This window comes from Dipodomys spectabilis, unplaced genomic scaffold, assembly GCF_019054845.1.
Source record: "Dipodomys spectabilis isolate Male_0828 unplaced genomic scaffold, ASM1905484v1 ptg000059l, whole genome shotgun sequence".
Taxonomy (NCBI): Eukaryota; Metazoa; Chordata; class Mammalia; order Rodentia; family Heteromyidae; genus Dipodomys; species Dipodomys spectabilis.
In genome coordinates this window covers 958,015-976,666 of record NW_024870736.1, presented here as the reverse complement: position 1 = coordinate 976,666, position 18,652 = coordinate 958,015, and the positions used below count along the sequence as shown (strand labels likewise).

The 18,652-nt window shown below is 42.7% G+C and overlaps 1 pseudogene; it reads right to left on the bottom strand.

The window, feature by feature from the left end:
* Positions 1–6,234: 6,234 nt before the first annotated feature.
* On the bottom strand, positions 6,235–6,574 carry LOC122108418 (annotated as a pseudogene).
* Positions 6,575–18,652: the final 12,078 nt, after the last annotated feature.

The following is an 18,652-nucleotide window of genomic DNA, read 5'->3' as shown; positions in this document are numbered from 1 at the left end:
TTAAAAGTCTGTATTTTTTATGCTGGGCACTGGTGGCTCAAACCTATAATCCTAGCTAAGATCTGTAATGAGGCTGAGATCTGAGCATCACAATTTGAAGCCATCCCAGGCAGACACGTCCATGAGGCTCTTATCTCTAATTAACCACCAAAGTGGTCGAACACTAGCCTTGAGAGAAAAAGCTCAGAGATAGCACCCAGGCACTGAGTTCAAGCCCCAGGACTGCATACATACACACACACACACACACACACACACACACACACACACACACACACAGAGTCAGAAGTAGAGGTGTGCCTCAAATAGTACAGTGCCAATTTTGAGGAAAAGAGGCTAAGTGAGGGATATTTGCTCTGAGTTCAAGTTCTAGTACTGAAACACAAAACATTTTCAAAAAATAAGTTTTCACTTTTTCTTTAAATGTGATGCAATATTGGGTTCAGAGGAGGCCTATTTCCCAAATTGACAACTGCTACACCTTTTTCTAGGGCCTATCTAGCAACTAAATGACTGCCAACCAGGTAGGCAGACTACATTTATGTCAACACCCAAAGCATGACTCCAATGCCAGAAGGTGCTGTCCCAGCAAGCAGCCTGAACCAGATTTTGGCTCAACGAAGACCAACTTCTATAACTGCCACTCCCACCCAGAGGATGGCAGTGCTGGGAGGAGAATGGTTGTGTATTTGTATGCACATCAGCCCAGCAGAAGAACTGTGACTGGTGCATATACAATTCTTCATTTGCATAATGGACTTGTATGATGATTGGTGCAAACATGAGGAACTACTGTGATTGGTCCAGATACCCTTGTCCCTTCTTCCTCTGGCTACTCACTTTGTGAACAACTTGGAGACACACTGCCTGGCAACAGTAAACAGTAAGGCTGGCAAGCTGAGTAGCCAGGGTGAAACTGACCAGAGTGAAGGGACAGACCAACACCAATGGCAGATCTCCTCTGCCCCTGAATACTGTCTCCTACTGCAGGGACAGTAACACTTAGGACTTGAACCCTGTGCTGAACCCCAAGGCCCAACCCTATTCCAGCATCCTATTAAAGGCCCAGAGCTGACTGGTGTTGTCTACTGTCATTCACTCTGTCACTTGCAATTACCTGCAAGAGCCTAGAATAACTGGAGGAACTCCTTCTTTGCCTCTCCGTCATTGCTACCTGGATAGGTACACATACTATATACACAAACATTATCATTAAAGCATGTTGCAAGTTAGGACCAGGTGTTTTTTTTTCTCTTTTCTTTTTTGTTGGGAATGTGGGTAGTATGTAGGTGTAGCAAGGTAGCAATAAACTTTATTTCTTGGTGGGAAGAATAGCAAATAATATTTTTAATCTGCCTCATTCACTTATGACCTTTAAAGAGTGAGACAATCCATCGAGGCACGGCTAAAGATAACAAACAAATTTATTTACACTATTTACACCAGAAAAGGGGCCTGTGACTACCTTGTCCTGGGCTAGATACCCAGAACCAAGAGCAGCCTCAACCACCAAACCTCTAAGCCTCTAACAGGCAGCCCAACCTTTATTAGTTGGTCTGCAAACCTCCAAACCTCAGACCTCCAAAGCTCTAAAGCTCCAAAACTCCAAAGGGGAAGGCTTTTCCTTTTCTTCCCTTCACTGCAGGCCTCTCGACTCTCTATAGGCCTGCCCTGCCCTGTTCCGGGAGGCGCCTCTCACAGGCCTCTCTAGAGGAAGGTCCCAAATGACCTCTGGAGGAGGCCCCACATGGTCTCTCGAGGAGGCCCCAAATGACATCTGGAGGAGGCCCCAAATGACTTCCTTGCCAAGCCCCAAATGACCTCTGGAGGAGGTCCCAAATGGCCTCTCGAGGCTTGCCCTGCCCTCCACAGGCCTGCCCTGCTCTACTCCAGCAGGCTGTCCCCTCCTGCTGTCTCTCTCTCCACTCCCTGTCTCCCCTCTGTGATGCTCCACTTCTTCCTTCCCCTCCTCTCCCCAAGACACCCCTCAGGACTCCTAGTCTTTCCCCCACTCTCCTCTCCTGGGGACTCCCCTCGGACTAGGAACATGCAGCCTATATACAGGCCGCGCCCCACCCCCTTCCGGTGGCATGGCATGCTCCTCAGGCAGCACGCCCCTGTGGGGCGGTGACATCAGCCCCGATGCCACGCCCCCTCGGGTGGCCTGGTCTTTGGAGCTGTGAGGCCGGCCTCTTGATGCCCCCCTCCCCATCCCCTCTAGGGGGGCCAGGCAATGGGGCCACTCTGATTATCCGGGTCCTGCTGGTTATTACAATTCCATTGGCCATGATGATTTATAGTATTTCCCCATGCAAAATTACACTGATTATTGGACGCTGGTAGCTCATGCCTATAATCCTAGAAACTCGGGAGACTCAGATCTGAGGATTGTGGTTCAAAGCCAGCCCAGGAAGGAAAGTCTGTAAGACTCTTATTTCCAATTACCCAGCAAAAAAGTTGTGCCTCAAATGGTAGAGCTCCAGCCTTGAGCAAAAAGTTAAGGGACAGCACCCAGGCTCAAAGATCAAGCTCAGTACTGGCACTAAGCAGTTGCAGACACAGGCAAGGCTCCTGAAAGAAGCAGTTCCCCTTGATCTGGAGGCTTCTGAACTGAACAGCCAGGTTCCTCACTACCAAGCTGTAATGGCAAAGCAGCCATAGATACTGGAATAGGCACTCATGTTAGAGAGAGGATTGACAGAAATCCTGGCAGTTAGTGGTACACAAGAATGCTAAAATCAGCTGACTCAGGGATAATCATCTTCCTGACCTTAGCTCTGTTCTCTGGAGTGATTCTTAAATCTGTTACTCTGGGTGTCTCATAATTCGGCCTGCGGGGCTCTGACGACTTATTCTCTCTTCCTTATGAAAGGTCTGTGGTTAGTGTCTCCCCATCTCTTTGCTCATGGAAATGCTAGTGAGTTCTCTTCTCTGTGTGATGTGTCTTTGTTTCTTTTCATCTGAGCTGGTCATGTCTTCACCAGATCACTCTCATGAATTAGATAGTGTCCATTTCATGCTCCAAAAGCCACAGCACACATTATTTTAAGGAAGATCGCTTTTGACTTGGCCATGCCAGACTATTTTGTTTAGCTGAATTTTACTTTCCAACTCACTAAGACCTAAAACCTCTATGTTTCCTCTAAAAGCTGCTTGAACCCCCAACCATTTTTCCTTTTTCACCCCTCTCTTGAGTATTTTATCATACATTGCTAAAAACATTGAGATAGCCCTTGGAAGGAAATGTAAAGATGTTCTTAACCAGAGGTACCCCAATCATTAACTACTTGGTTATTCTAAGTTGCCACAGGTGATGTTTTCTCCAGTTGTTCTGATATTACATAATACATACTGCCTTTTATGAACCTTGAATGAGGATCTCCTATCTCCATTATGAGCCTGGTTGCCATTCCTCCATTACTAAAGCACTCTTCACTTTTCCACACTCAGCCTAACTGGTTCAAAGTTTTGTTATATTATTTACTCACTTCTAGAACCCAGTTTGTCTCTAATCCATTACTGAATAAGAAAACCATCATTTATTTGCTGAAGAATCTGATATTCGTCTGGGCTCAGGTAGGTGGCTCTTCTGTTAGTCTAGTCTGAGTCACTCAGGTGGTTTCTGCTGTCCCAAGTGTGGACTTTGACTGGTCTAACATGACATTGCTTCCATGGCTGGATCCTTAGCTACCTGTTAAGTGGACATTTCAGAGAACACCAGTGGAAAACACTGGGCTTCTTAAGATCCTGATTGTAGGTTGCACATCATTTCCTCCATCAAACCTAGGCACAGATTCCAATAATGGAGAAAGGACTTGTGGTGGTTTTTTAAAATCCCACTGGACCTAGGAAATGGAATTACTTTTCAATTACTTCTCAATAGTTCAGTAGACAAAAACTTTCAAACCATTGAGCATCAGTGGCACAAAACTATAATCCAGTGCTCAGAAGGCTGGTATCTGAGGTTTACAGAAAAGTTTGTGATACTTTTAACTCCAATTAACCATCAAAAAGCCAGAAGTAGATCTCAAGTGATAGAGCCCAGGCCTTGAGCTAAAAAGCCAAGCAAGAGTACTACACCCTGAGTTCAAGCCCCAATACTGACACATAAAAGAAAAAACAAAAATAAATCCTGGAGTCCAAGAGAGTAAATAAATTAGGTATGGCAACAAATGTTGAGTCACAGAGACTCTGAGTGGGGACACAAGACTCCTGCTAAGAGGAAAGGGGCAGGGCAGGGAGAGGGATGGCTATTTGCATGGCATGTGAATCAAGCCATATAATAACATGCCTACCAGCACCAATAATAGCACAGCAATAAAAATAGCTGCCAATATTTACCTGACACTTAAGATGTCTCAGAAACAATACTAAATGCCTTTATATGTATAATTTCATTTAATTGACAGAACAGATTCTAAGGTTTCACTTTACAAAAGAGGCTTGCAGAAGGTAAGAAGTTCATCACAAAGTCCCAAAAGGCAGTAAGCAAATATTTACTCGCTTAATGTTCTTACCAAAAGACCACACTTTTGATGGCTGGTAGTCTGTGACATATTTGGGCAATTCTGTAGAGATTACCATGTACAAAATCTGTTCTTAGTGATTTGATATTTAATACAAATGGAAGGTACAGTCTCCCCAATGATTGACCTGGTTCTGATTCCATAAGGAATGTTCAAATGATTTCGCTGAAGACAAGGTTTCCCACCAGCTAGTGATTGGGAAAGGTTTCTCTCTCTGAGATTCTTACCTATGAACTAAAATGCCTTTGTTTGAGAGATGTCCAACACCTGTTCAAGTCTTAATATTCTATTAAATGTTTCTGAAGCATTCAGATGAATGTGGTTCTTGTTTCAGGTTTGGAAATCCTAGCTTAACTTTGATAATGAACTCAGTGGCCTGCAGCAGATGCTTCCTTACAGGATGTAGAGATAGAAGCTGATAAACAACAGTGTCAAGACCAGGATAATAGGAAGTCCTAGGGTTGGATCCTCTATGTGTGTGTGTGTGTGTGTGTGTGTGTGTGTGTGTGTGTGTGTTCACACATTTGCTGGTGCATTATCCTGATATATCCAACACTAGAAATGCAGAAATAGTATTATCAAAATTGTGATCTTGACTTTAGTTGTTAGTTTATTACTTACTTATTGCTTGCTTGCTTGATTTTATATTTCTGCAGTTCTTGTGACAAAATCCAGGGCTTTGAGCATGCTGGGCAAGCACTCTATCACTGAGCTACCTGCAGCTCAAAATTTATTTTTAACTGATGCATAAAAACATAACAATTGTATACATTTATGAGGTACTATGTATTGTTTTCATGCTGTATACATTATCATTTAAATCAGTTTAAATGAATGTCTCCTCAAAATACTCACAAATTCATTCTTCTGGCTTTTTGTAATGTGCATTAGTGTTATTTTATAGTCATCCTACTATGCAACAGCATAGAAGAACTTCTTGTTTCTATCTAAGTATAATAACACTCATTGATAAACCTTCCTCCCACAGTCCCCAGCCTCTGTGGGGAACAACCATGACACTCTCAACTTTTCAGATCTACAGTTTTAGATGCTACATATGGATGAGATCATGTGGTACTTGTCTTTCTTTGTTTGACTATTTCATATAACATGGTGATCTCCAGTTCCATCCATGTAGCAACTGACAGGATTTCATTCTTTTTTTATGGCTGAATAGTATTCCATTGTTGTACGTCATGTTCTCTTCATGTGCTCATCCACTTAGGTTGATTCCACTTCTAGGCTATTGTGAATGGAATGGTGGTGTCATGAACACAGGATTACAGCTGCCTTGCCATTTCCTTTGGGTGCCTAGCCAGTACTGGTATTGCTGGTGCATATGGTACTTCCACTTTGAATCTTTTAAAGACTCACCATACTGTTTTTCATAGTGGTGGGACTCATTTACATCCTTGGCAATTGCATGACCTATTTTACATGTGTCCATTCATTATCTAACAGATAAATGCATTCCCATCACAAACGGTGCCATGGCCATGTTTGTCATGTTTGATGGCTGATGTGATTGATGGTTAGTGATTAGGAAAGGTTTCACTCCCTAAGATAACTGTCTATGAACTAAAAGGGCTTTGCTTGGGGATGTCCAACACTTATTCAAGTCTTAATATTCTGTGAAATATTTTTTAATTTAACAGAACATTTAATTATATTAGTTTCCCATTAGCCCATCAAAGATTTTCAACAATCCTTATCTTGGCCATTTTCACTGGTTAGCAGGAGACTCTTCCACTAATGGCTCCCATGGTTTCCAGTCTAACATTTTTCTTACTAGACTTAGCTCCTTTTCAGCCTGAAGAATCGCCTCTTCTAATCGGCCTCCCTGAAGTTTGTCTTCTAATTTGTTAATATCTGGTTCGGCTTTAACCATATTGAGCCTCTCATTTGTCATTTGTTCTGTGTATTTTCTGTATGCTACATTTTTAGGGAGTAGCTCAAGAACATCAAGAATCTTTGTTACAATATTGTCTATTGTGTGGAGTGTCGCAAACAGCCAAGCCCACCAGGTCCATGGTCTTCTTCAGCATACCCTCCACGACCGATAGCACCTCAAGGGAACCACGCTGCAAAGCATCTTCTGTGAAATATTTTTGAAGCATTCAAATGAATGTGGTTCTCATTTCAGATATGGAAATCCTAACTTAACTTTGATAGTGAACGTAGTGGCCTGCAGCAGATGCTTCCTTACCGGATGTAGATACAGAAGCTGATGAACAGTACTGTCAAGACCAAGAATGTAGGCAGTCCTAGGATTGGATCTTCCTAATGGTCTTCCATTTGCCCCCTGCTCTCCTGTACCCTTCTCCTCTTCCGTGAACACTGAGAATAAGGCATACTCTTGGGAACCCATGAACAGCTTTCTCCTGCCTTTGAAAGGAGATTGGACTAATTCAAGTTCAAGGCCTGGATATAAGAAGCAACTTAAAAGCTTTTAAAAATATTTTTAAAACTTTATAAAATTCTTTTATTTATTTATTTGGACATCCATAACGTCTCCATTTTGTCTTTGTGTCTCCATCCTTAGCCATTCTCTCCTGTAGTCACTTTGAGCCCATATTGGAGTCCAGCAAGGGCTGGACCAACTGCCAGAGACCAATGACTCTTATTGTAACTAGGCCTCAGCTGAGTCATCCTGAGACAATGGGTTGTTAGAACACCTGAAACCACCTCTGACCCCTCTGACCCTGCCTGTGACCTGGAATTGTTTTAACTATGCATATCTTTCTCATTCCCTGCCCCCAGTTATCCATATTTAACTAAGGCAAGTTGTCTGCCTTGAAGATGGCTGAAGATGTACTAAAGTGCTATTTTCCTATGGCTCCCATGCAGTAAATCTCCTTTTTCTGTCTTCCACCAAGTTTCTTTATTTGGCATATGGGTAAGTGATGGGACCTGTCATATGCAGCTCCTGTAGTTTAAAAACCTGGGGTCAAAAAGCCTGGTTTCACTTCTGAAACCCTGAGACAGAGTCTGGCTTAGGATCTCTAAGGATGTGCTTAGAGTCTCAGGGGTGCTTCCCCACCCTGCAGCTTTGCCCTAAATGCATTTCAGGAGTTATGGCTTCCACCCAGTTATCAGAGAAAGTGCTTCTGCGAGGAAGCAAGGCATCCTATGGGATATAGGCAGGGACCACCCAAGGTGGGTGGTCCCACACAAGTGAACAAGGGTATCTCCAGACAGACGGGCCAACTGGCCATAAATCCCTGTGGTTAGGCCTGTAAAAGAGGAAGTGATGTGCGCTTTTTAAATTCTTGTACATCCATTTTCTAGAAGTTGCCAAGAATGCTATGGGAAAATCAGGAGATTCAGTTCTTTTTATTCTATCTAAAAGGCCCCTTGAGTAAATGCAAAATCTCTTACCCTAGAAAAAGGCATTAAGTAGAGGGTCTAGAGGAGGAATCCAGGCCTTTGGATTCAAATCCCACCACCTGTAGTGTTCCAGCCAAGACCTAGGGCTGCCTGGGATGTTCTGATATCTATAAAATGCCTCAACCAACCCCCAGACCTGTACCCATCTAATATGGACATCGAATGAGACAAACTTACTTATTCGTGTGTTGTATTTTAATTTTCTAAAACAATGCTATCACACAGTTCAAAGGCTGTTGTCTAAGAAGTTGTATGGAAGAGACTTAACACTCTTCCCCACTCCCCACACCCCCTCTTCTCTCCTCCCACTTTTGCTTCCTAAGGTACTGACCTTTATCAGCTTCCAGAATACCCTCCCACCTAAGTACAAGCAGATTCAAATTCATCTTATTTCCCCACTTTCTTACATGAGCATACCATATTATGAGTACTTTTTTTGGCACTTTCCCCCAATCTACTAAAGATGTATACTCGTCCCTTGGTACCCATCGGGAACTGGTGCCAGGATCCCCACAGACACCAACTGTGGAGAATCAAATTCCCTCCATAAAATGTAGTATTTGCATCCAACCTATACATTCTTCCACATATTTTAGCCTGTAGATTATATATAATGCCTGCAAATGCTAGGTAAATAATTATTATACAGTACTGGGGTGGTTAAAATGTAAGAAGAAAAATCTGTACTTATCCAGTCCAGAGGCTTCATTACAATTTTGATTTGCCATTGGTTAAATTCATGGATGTGGAACCTGCCCATAAGGAGGATCTACTCTACTCCTCTACAACTCCCCAGAGTGGGACATGCAGTTACCCTATCCTGGCCCGACACCTGGAGTTCTGGGATCTCAGACCTGGAAAATCCACCTGCAAACTGTTCTACATCCAGGCAGATGGGTTCAAAATAAGTAACATCCTGAGAACTATGGACAGGCACACATTTGTGCATACACTCACACACTTGTGCATACATGCATGCATACTAACACACTGTAGCACATACTTGTACATGCATTTGCACACCCACACACTTGTGGCTGAATGCACTCACACACATCTGTACATACCTGCACATCCAAACATTCATTCCATACCTGCACATGTGCTTGCAGAAACATGTAAACCATTGTACACAGAGATAATTGCACACATACACATGCACTTATACACATCTGTATACATTTGCACACATTTGCACTCAGAACTCATCTGGCCAACACGAGGCAATTCCAGGCTTAACAGACCTGTCCACACAGCTGTTCTTTCTGCCTGAGCTGATTGGGTCACTAGCCAGTATTCCCCAATCCTGCAGCAAATGTTCCATAGCTTTTTCATAAGTCTTCATCATTTGCCCTCAAGAGTTGTGTTTTGACTTTTCATGCATAATATGCAAGCAATGCATTCTCCAAGCCCAGTTGTGTCACTAGAAGCCCAGTTCTGTGTCTCTGCTCCCTGGCAAACCCTGAGATTTACATAATCTTTTTGTAAGGTATGAAAAACAGAGAAGCCACATTTTGAGAGGTTGAATCTTGAAGTCTTTATTGGAACGCTAGTGGTCTGTAGGCAACCAATTATTATCAAGGCCTGCAACCTGACACTTAACACAACTAGAAAACAGGTTAGAAAAGAAAGAACAAAAACAATACCAACAAACCAATTCAGCTCCAATGAAGAGCTGAATTGGGATGCCATGGTGACTGGGGAAGAGCCAGGAGACAGGACAGGAACACAGAGACGTGTGGCATGGCAGCCTGGCTGGTCTGGGCCTAAAAAGGGTCAGCTCAGGGGGCAGGGACACAAGACACTTCCAGTCCCAGGCACTGGACTGACAGGTTCAGTAACCTATCAGCCAAGTGCCTGCCCCTGTTTCCAGGGATTCAAGTATGCCCATCGCCTAAGGAGGGACTTCATCTTCCCCCACTATGAAGACAAGATGCCAGACCTTAAATGGACATATTTAGGTACCAGCAGAACTCTTCCATCTAGGGAAGATAAGCATCAACTTTCCATATAGGGTATGCTTAGAGGCTACTCAGAGGATGGTGATTCAAGACATTCAAGGAGAATCAGAGCATTCATTATATGCATAGTTTTCCTAAGGCTATGACATCTGCATTTCTCTGAAGCAGAGACCTCAGCTCACTTTGAACTGGGCACCTGCATTCATTGAATGGCCTCTCTCACCTGTAAGCTTTTCAGCATGGAGTGGAGAATTCCCTCCACCCAGCAAGTGGCACCAGGATGGCAGTTAGAAATTACTTAGACTCAGCCTCCTTGCTTCAACCTAAACTGGAAGGGCCTAGGAGGTCAGGTCCTCTGTTCCCACGATGAGGAGCATCTCCTAGCTGTGTGAAGTGATGATCTGCTCTATCTATCCTTTTCCTTGAAGGTAATGTGATAACTTTGTAACACCAGAAGATGACGGACGCCATATTGTAACTGACCTAGCAGTGGCCATATGACCCTTCACTCATTTGTCTAGAATGATCTTACCATCTGGAACATTTCTAGCTCAGGAATCCTCCACTCCACTGGTCAGGATACATTGACAATCTATTTTCTTCCACCTCCACCTCCTGGAACCCTGCCATCAGCTTTGCTCCTGAATATTCATTTCTTCTTGTATGTAACTCCCTAGGAAGTTTTTGATTCCATAATTTATTATTGTGAAATAGATTAATTCTTACTGCAAACCTCTGACAATTTTTAGAGATATCTTTTATGGTAATTTCTTTCATAAAATTACACTTTCTGAAAGCTGTGTTTGAGAAAGAAGTTCAAGAACTGCCTTTCTTCAAAACTGGTTTGTATAGCAGAATGGGAAAGATGGGGATGAAACAGCTACGTAGTATGATTTGAAGGGCAGAAAGAAAAGCTTTTCCTTATAAAGAGTCTATTGGACTTGAGCTCCCAGTATTAACGTGTGAGCATAAGGGCCTGGAGGTTAACTTTGGTTTAAAGTTCATGACCACAGTGAGACAGCAAGGCAGAGACCAAAGAAGGGCCAGTTTTCTTTTTTCTTTTTATTTTGCCAATCATGGAGCCTGAACTCTAGGCTCAGGCACTGTCTCTCAGCTCTTCAGCTCAAGGCTAGCACTCTACCACTTGAGCACAGTGCCACTTCCGCCTTTTTCTGCTTATGTGGTACTGAGGAATCAAACCCAGGGCCTCATGCATGCAAGGCAAGTACTCTACTACTAAGCCACCTTCCCATCCCAGTTTGCTTTTTCTTAACAAGCCATTCTCCAGGGAAATGGGGTCTCACAGAGCTATGCTGATCCCTTGGGAGAGTAGGCCTCAGTGACCCAATTACCTTGTATTAAACTCCTCTAAGAGCCCCTTACAAGTTCCATCACCTTCCCATATCACATTATAACATCACTACACTGGGCTCAAGCTTCTAGTAATTGAATCTTTCCAGATAACCCACAGCCCATGGATTTATGCACACAAAGTACTCAGGATGTGACAGTACTTAATTGGGTTTACATAGATTCATACTGTTATCATTTGTGGCAAATTTATGATATACCTGTTTTCTTAGGAGCTAGGTTGAGTCTAGCTGGGGCTCAAAAGCCCATTGCAGGGGGTGGTTCCACTGCAATGGTAGAACCAGAGCTAGAATTCAGCTGAACCAGGCTCAAACACCTGAGCAGGTAGCTTCAGTGAGGAGCTCCAGATTGAGATCAAAGAAGAGATTCCTGCCAGGGCTGTTGTCAGACCCATCCCTCGGCAGTGCCCACCTGAACTCAAAGATGTTTGTGAGGGAAGAGAGAGGAACATTTGCTGGAGGTGAGTACAGGGAACCTCAAAGACCAAGAGGGACCTCTGGAAGGTTTGATGGACAAGGATGTCTTTTGCATATGGTTGCCCAGGGTTTGTCCCAAGCCTACTTTATAAAAATCCCAAGGTTAAAGACCTCCCCTATATAGGAGGTGAGTTCTTTATGTGTGTTTAGTTGAACCTTGTCACAGCAGATTTAACCATGGCCAGCTAAGAACTATCAAAAACAAACACTTTTGGGTTTCCAGAATCTCTTTTAAAGTTCTTTCTTTCTAGTACTTTTGAGCATGCAGGATAGGCAGGAAAAGATGGGACAGAGTCTGGGCATGTTGGTGTACACCTGTAATCCAGCTACTCAGGATACAGAAATAGGAGGATCATGGTCTGAGGCCAGCCCAGGCAAAAGTGATACCCTACCTTAAAAACTAAAGCAAAAAGTTCTGGGGGTGTGGCTAAGTAGTAGAGCAGTACCTAGCAAGTGCAAGGACCTAAGTTCAAACTGATGTAGCTCCAAAACAAACAAACAAGATGAAGAGACAGCCTCTTAGAAGAGCGAACATGTAGAAAGGGGTCCAAACTGGCCAGGAGCTGGGAGACAGAGGCTTTGACTAGGAGCACAAAGTTTGGCCGTAGTAATCAATTGAAGGGTTCCCAACTCCCTAATCTATATCCCAGGACCTTCCTTCATGAAATGTCTCTCTTACTTTGTCCTTTGGCATTACCTGACCCACAACTTAGGCTTCATATTGTGTGTGTGTGTATGTATGTGTGTTATTATGTATGTGTGTTGGTCTTGAGGCTTGAACTCTAGACCTTGCACTCTTACTTAGCTTTTCAGCTCTGGGCTAGGGCTCTACCACTTGATTGAGTCATACATCCACTTCTGCCTGCTGCTGGTTAATTGAAGATAAAGTTTCATGAACTTTTCTGTCTGGCTTAACTCCTGAGTAACTAGGAATACAGACATGAGCTTCCAGCTCTCAGTTTAGACTTTACATATTTAACTTCAAACTTCTTCACAGAAGTTTGTCACAGAAAGTGAACATTATAAATTATTTACATGTATTCGTGTGTGACCTGAGTAATACTTTGTTTCAACACACACACACACACACACACACACACACACACACACACACACACACACACTCACACACACACACACCTTCTTGATAATGTGTACTCCTAGCAATTCTAAAGGAGACTTGGTTTCCACAAACATTCCAGGAAGGGTGGGGTCTGAGTCATGTTTAAGTATATTGAATAATCAATATACTTTGGAGGTATGAACTGTCCTCAGTCCTTCTCCCTGTAACACAGATATTCCAACTAATAAACACTACTGAGAAAGACTATGCTACCACTCAGGGTACTGCTGACACTAGGGTGGAAAGCAGGTGCAGTCCCCAATGTCATGGAATGTGGCATTATTCCAGAAGAGGGAGCACTTCCAAATTTATACAACATGGCTTGTCCTCTTTTCTAGTTTTTTGTTTTCTTTTTTACTCTTTTTCTTCAAAAAAAATTATAAAGGTTATATACAGAGGGGTTACAGTTACCTAAGTCAGGTAAAGAGTACATTTCTTTTTGGACAATGTCACCCCTTCCCTCTCTCTCTCTCCCAGTTTTCTTTTTCTTTTTTAATCTTCTTCAAGCCCTGTTAGTTTTATTTGTTGTAGGTATTAATCAGTAATATTAATGCTGGATGCTGGTGTCTCATGCCTGTAATTCTAGCTACTCAAGAAGCTGCGATCTGAGAATCAATATTCAAAGCCAGCTCCAGTAGGAAAGCCTACAAGACTCTTATCTCTAACTACGAATAAACAAGAAGTGGAGATATGGCTTTAGTGGCAGAGTGCCAGTCTTGGGCAAAAGATATGAGACAGGGAGGACCTACAAGTTCCAGTACTAGCACACACACATCAATGATTAATGCTCACAATGTATTGTAGTTGCTTCTCATTTCCTGTTCTATCTAGCTTTCACCCATCCCCAAGGAAAAACTACCTTGCACTTGAATGAGCATTTTCACCAAGCTAATAAATCAGATGGCTAACCTTAAGGGAGAGCCAGAATGAAATTGAGTGAGAATTAAGTTCTTGATAGAACTCTATAATCTCCAAAGATGTTAAAGTCCTAATCATTATGAGACATTTGCTTTGCATAGAGGATCTCAATCTTGGTATTACTGCCAATTTAGTCCATATACTTCTAGCTGATGAACCGTGCCAGGCTTTGTAGGGTGCTGAGCAGTGTCCTCACCCACTACCCTCTGGAGGCTGATAATGCAAGACTGCCTCCCTTCCCCCACATAGGACAGTGTGAAATACCTCTAGATAATGCTAAATTCCTGAGAGGAAAACTTACTCTTCACTTGAGAATCAATAATTTATATAATCAATCAAGAGGTTGACCTTAAACATGTGATATTTCTTGGCTGTGAACAGTAAGTAGGAAAAGTAACTAGGACAAAGTGAAATCATTGCTCTGGGTTTTTAATTATGTTTCCCACAAAAGCGTGGTGAATATGGCCTTACTTGCAATAGTTTCAAGTCCTAAACCCAGTCCTGGTGAGTATGGCTTTACTGGGTAATAGGGTCTTTGGAGATGTTATCTAGTTAGAAGAGGTCACCATGCAGGAGGGAGGGCCCATGGGACTGCTTTTTGTTGTTGTTGTTGTTTCTTTGTTATTGTTGTTTTGTGCCAATATACTAGGGCTTGAAGTCAGGGCCCGAGTACTGTCATTTAGCTTTTTCACTCAAGGCTAATGCTCTACTACTTGCGTCATGACTCTATTTCTGGTGGTTAATCAGAGATGAGTCTTACAGACTGTTTTGCCTGTGTTGGCTTTGAATCTTCATCCTCAGAACTCAGCCTTCTGAGTAGCTAGGGTTACAGGCATGAACCACAGGCTTCCAGTGTAACTGGTGCTCCTACAAGAAGAAAAGAGACACACAGGAGAAGACAGTCTCATGAAGGCAGAAGAAGAGATGGGAATGGTAAATCTGTAAGCCAGGATGGCTCAGGATTAGCAGCAGCCTCCAAAAGCCCTGAGGCACACATGGGTCATGTCCTTCTCCAGAGCCTTTCTTGCCCTTGCATTGCAGACTTCCAAGCCAAGAACCTGAGAGAGAATAAATTTCTGTTACTTTAATTTCTGGGACTTAGTCAGGCACCGGTGGCTCATGCCTGTAACCCTAGCTACTCAGAAGACTGAGATCTGAGGATCGCAGTTCAATGCCAGCCTAGGCAGGAAAGTCCATGAGACTCTTATCTCCAGTAAGCTACCAGAAAACCAGAAATGGCACTGTGGCTCAAGTGACAGACCACTAGCCTTGAGCTGAAAAGCTCAGGGACAGCACCCAGGACCAGAGTTTAAGACTCACAACCAACAACAACAAAAAAAGGTCACTGACTTGTAGTTATTTGCTCTTTGGACTATAAGAAACCTTCCAGGTGCCAGGGAAGAGCCAGCCTGTTCTGAAGCAACTCATCCAGAGCCATCTCAGTATTATCTCCCAAATTACTCATCACAGGTGGTAATGGCACAAACCAGGTGAGGCCCATTGCTTCATAGCCAGGAAGATCATTTCCTTTAGGGGTGAATTCCACATGCTAGGACTTAGTCATGATGTCACTGTGGCCCTGGGTGCAGGGAACTGCACCTTGCTACTCACCATGCCAGGCAGTAGCTATGCAAATAAATAATCTATATATATATACAGAGATACAGCCCTGTATAAACACGTAGACACATGTGTATAACATGAACATATCGTGCTGCACATTACCCATAAGAACATATCACCCAGGCTGGGAAGGTGGCTCAATGGTAGAGTGCTTGCCTTGCATGCATGAGGCCCTGGATTCAATTCTTCATCACCACATAAGCAGAAAAAGCTGGAATGGGTGCTGTGGCTAAAGTGGTAGAGTGTTAGCCTTGAGCTGAAGAGCTGAGGGACAGCACCCAGGCCCAGAGTTTAGGCCCCACGACCTACCAAAAAAAAAAAAAAAGAACATATTACCCATGGTAGGATTTATTTATTTTTTTTTATTTTATTTTTTTATTGTAAAGCTACTATACAGAGGGTTACAGTTACATGAGTGAGGTTATGAGTACACTTCCTCTTGAACATTGTTACCCCCTCCATTGTTTTCCCCCTACCATCCCCTCCCTCCCTCCCTTCCCCGAGGTTCTTTTTTTTTTTTTTTTTTGATTGTGATTAAATGATTACATAATTTCAAAGTCACAAGTTCATTCTAACTTCCCTGGAGCAAATTGTCTACCACAGTCTGTAATATATAACAGTGTTCACATGTTATATACCATATTTGTGATCAGCAGCATGGGGATATTTAGTAGTGGTTCAACCAGATGAGCGGGAGTTCTTTGTTTCTTAAGTCCTGTTAGTTTTATCGTATCACCTAACCTTTTGGATTTAGCATCCACTTATCAGGGAGACCATGTACTGTTTGTCTCTTCGTTCTTGGCTTACCTCGCTCAACATGATTCCTTCTAGCTCCATCCATTTCCCTGCAAATGCCATTATTTTGTCATTTCTAATAGCTGCATAATATTCCATTGTGTATAGATACCACAATTTTTGGATCCATTCATCTGTGGTGGGGCATCTAGGTTGTTTCCATATCCTGGCTATTGCGAACAGTGCTGCAATAAACATGGAGGTGCACGTGTCCTTGTATATTGGTTCCTGTTGTTCAGGGTAGATGCCTAGAAGTGGTATGACTGGGTCGTAAGGGAGGTCAATCTTTAGCTTTCTAAGGACCTTCCAGACTGCTTTCCAAAGTGGTTGTATAAGTGTACATTCCCACCAGCAGTGTAACAGGGTTCCTCTTTCTCCACATCCCCTCCAGCATTTGTCGTTGGCTGATTTGTAGATGTGGGACATTCTGACTGGGGTAAGGTGGTATCTCAGGGTTGTCTTTATTTGCATTTCCTTCACCACCAGGGATGATGAACATTTCCTCATGTGTTTCTTTGCCATTTTTATTTCTTCATTTGAGAAGTCCCTCTTTAGTTCCCTTGCCCATTTAGTAATTGGTTTGTTAGGTTTGGGAGGGATTAGTTTCTTGAGTTCCCTGTATATACAGGATGTTAACCCCTTGTCTGATATATTGCTGGTAAATATTTTTTCCCAATTAGTTGGTTGTCTTTCTAGCTTAGTTGCGATAGATTTAGCTGTGCAGAAGCTTTTTATTTTAAGGTAGTCCCATTTGTCGAGTCTCTCTCCAACTTGTTGTGACCCTGGGACTCTGTTCAGGAAGTTCCTTCCTGTGCCTATTAGTTCAAGTGTCTCTCCTACTCTGTCCTGTAGTAGTTTCAGAGATTCAGGTTTAATGTTAAGGTCTTTAATCCATTTTGAGTTGATGTTGGTGCATGGTGATAGGCTGGGGTCCACTTTTAGTTTTCTGCATGTGGCTGCCCAGTTTTCCCAGCACCAGCAGTTGAAGAGGCTGTGTTTCTTCCATTGTATGTCTTTGGCTCCTTTGTCGAATATCAGCTGGCTGTAGGCCTGTGGATTTATATCTGGATCTTCTATTCTGTTCCATTGGTCTTCGGGTCTGTTTTTGTGCCAGTACCATGCTGTCTTTGTGATTATAGCTCTGTAGTAGAGTTTGAAGTTCGGCATGGATAGCCCTCCCATATTGTCTTTATCCCCTAGAATTGCCATGGTAGGATTTAATACATCCACTCCAAATGTGCTTCTTTGGCATAGGAAAATGCCAGGAGAATCTCTGAAAGCAGCCTAAAGGATCTATTTTTAGAAGGGAAACGTATCTATAGAGGAAATCTCCATTTGAAAGTGTGTATCCCTTTTGTACAGTAATAAAAGGAGGATGAATCAATACTGAGAGACTCTTATTAAATGGAAAAGGCATTGATTTAACTATACTAAACAAGCCAGGCAATGAAGGCTCATGCCTGTAATCCTACCCCACTCAGGAGGCTGAGATATGAGGATCAAGGATCAAAGCCAGTTCAGGCAGAAAAGTCCATGGAACTCTTACCTTCAATTAACCAGCAAAAGCTGGAAGCGGAGGTCCACTTTTATAAAGCACTGAAAAGATGGAAGTACAGATGTGGCTCAAGTGGTAGAGCAACAGCTTTGAATGAAAAAGCTAAGAGACAGTGCCAAGGTCCTGAGTTCAAGCCCCAGTATCAGCATGAGAGAGAGACAGAGAGACAGAGAGACAGAGAGAGAGACAGAGAGAGAGATTGCATATTAAAATTGTACAATGAAATTCACCAAAAACTTAAAATGGAGGGAGATATAAGGGAAAGTGGTTAAAAAAGAGTAGCATAGATGATTTTGATGAAAGTGTTACTATTTGATGAGTCTGTCAGAAGCAGACATACTGACCTACTCAATTCTTAAATTCCTGACCAGCACAACAAACATGTTATCAAAAAGTTTAGAACAGCTAAACAACCTTGGTCCTTGAGTCTGGCAAGAGAAGGATTTATGCAAGACTAGAACATAAGTAAAGCTGATTCTTTTAAAGTTTATTAATAAGGAATGTGGCTGAGAAAGAGCACATGGCATACTTGTGCAACAAGGAAGACAACACCCCAGCCTATCTCAGCCATCATGGCCACATTCCTTGCTAAAGAGCTTGGCCTTGGGTTAAATAGTGAGAATTGAAGTCCTTGAAGAGGCCTTCTGATTGGTGGGTTTTCATTTCCTGTAAGGTTGTGAGACCAAATTTTTACTGTCCCATCCTATTTCCTTCTTCTTTTGTCCTTTTTACTTCCTCATTTTTATGTGGCCCTCTTCCTCCATTTTCTTGTCAGGCAAGTTTTAATTTACCCTGCCATCTGTATCAGTCTGCTTTTCTACTAACATATCAAAATTACATTATATACATTGTAAATGGCCAGATAAAACCCATTGTACTATTCATTTGTACATTTTTGAAAAAACATTTGGTCTCAA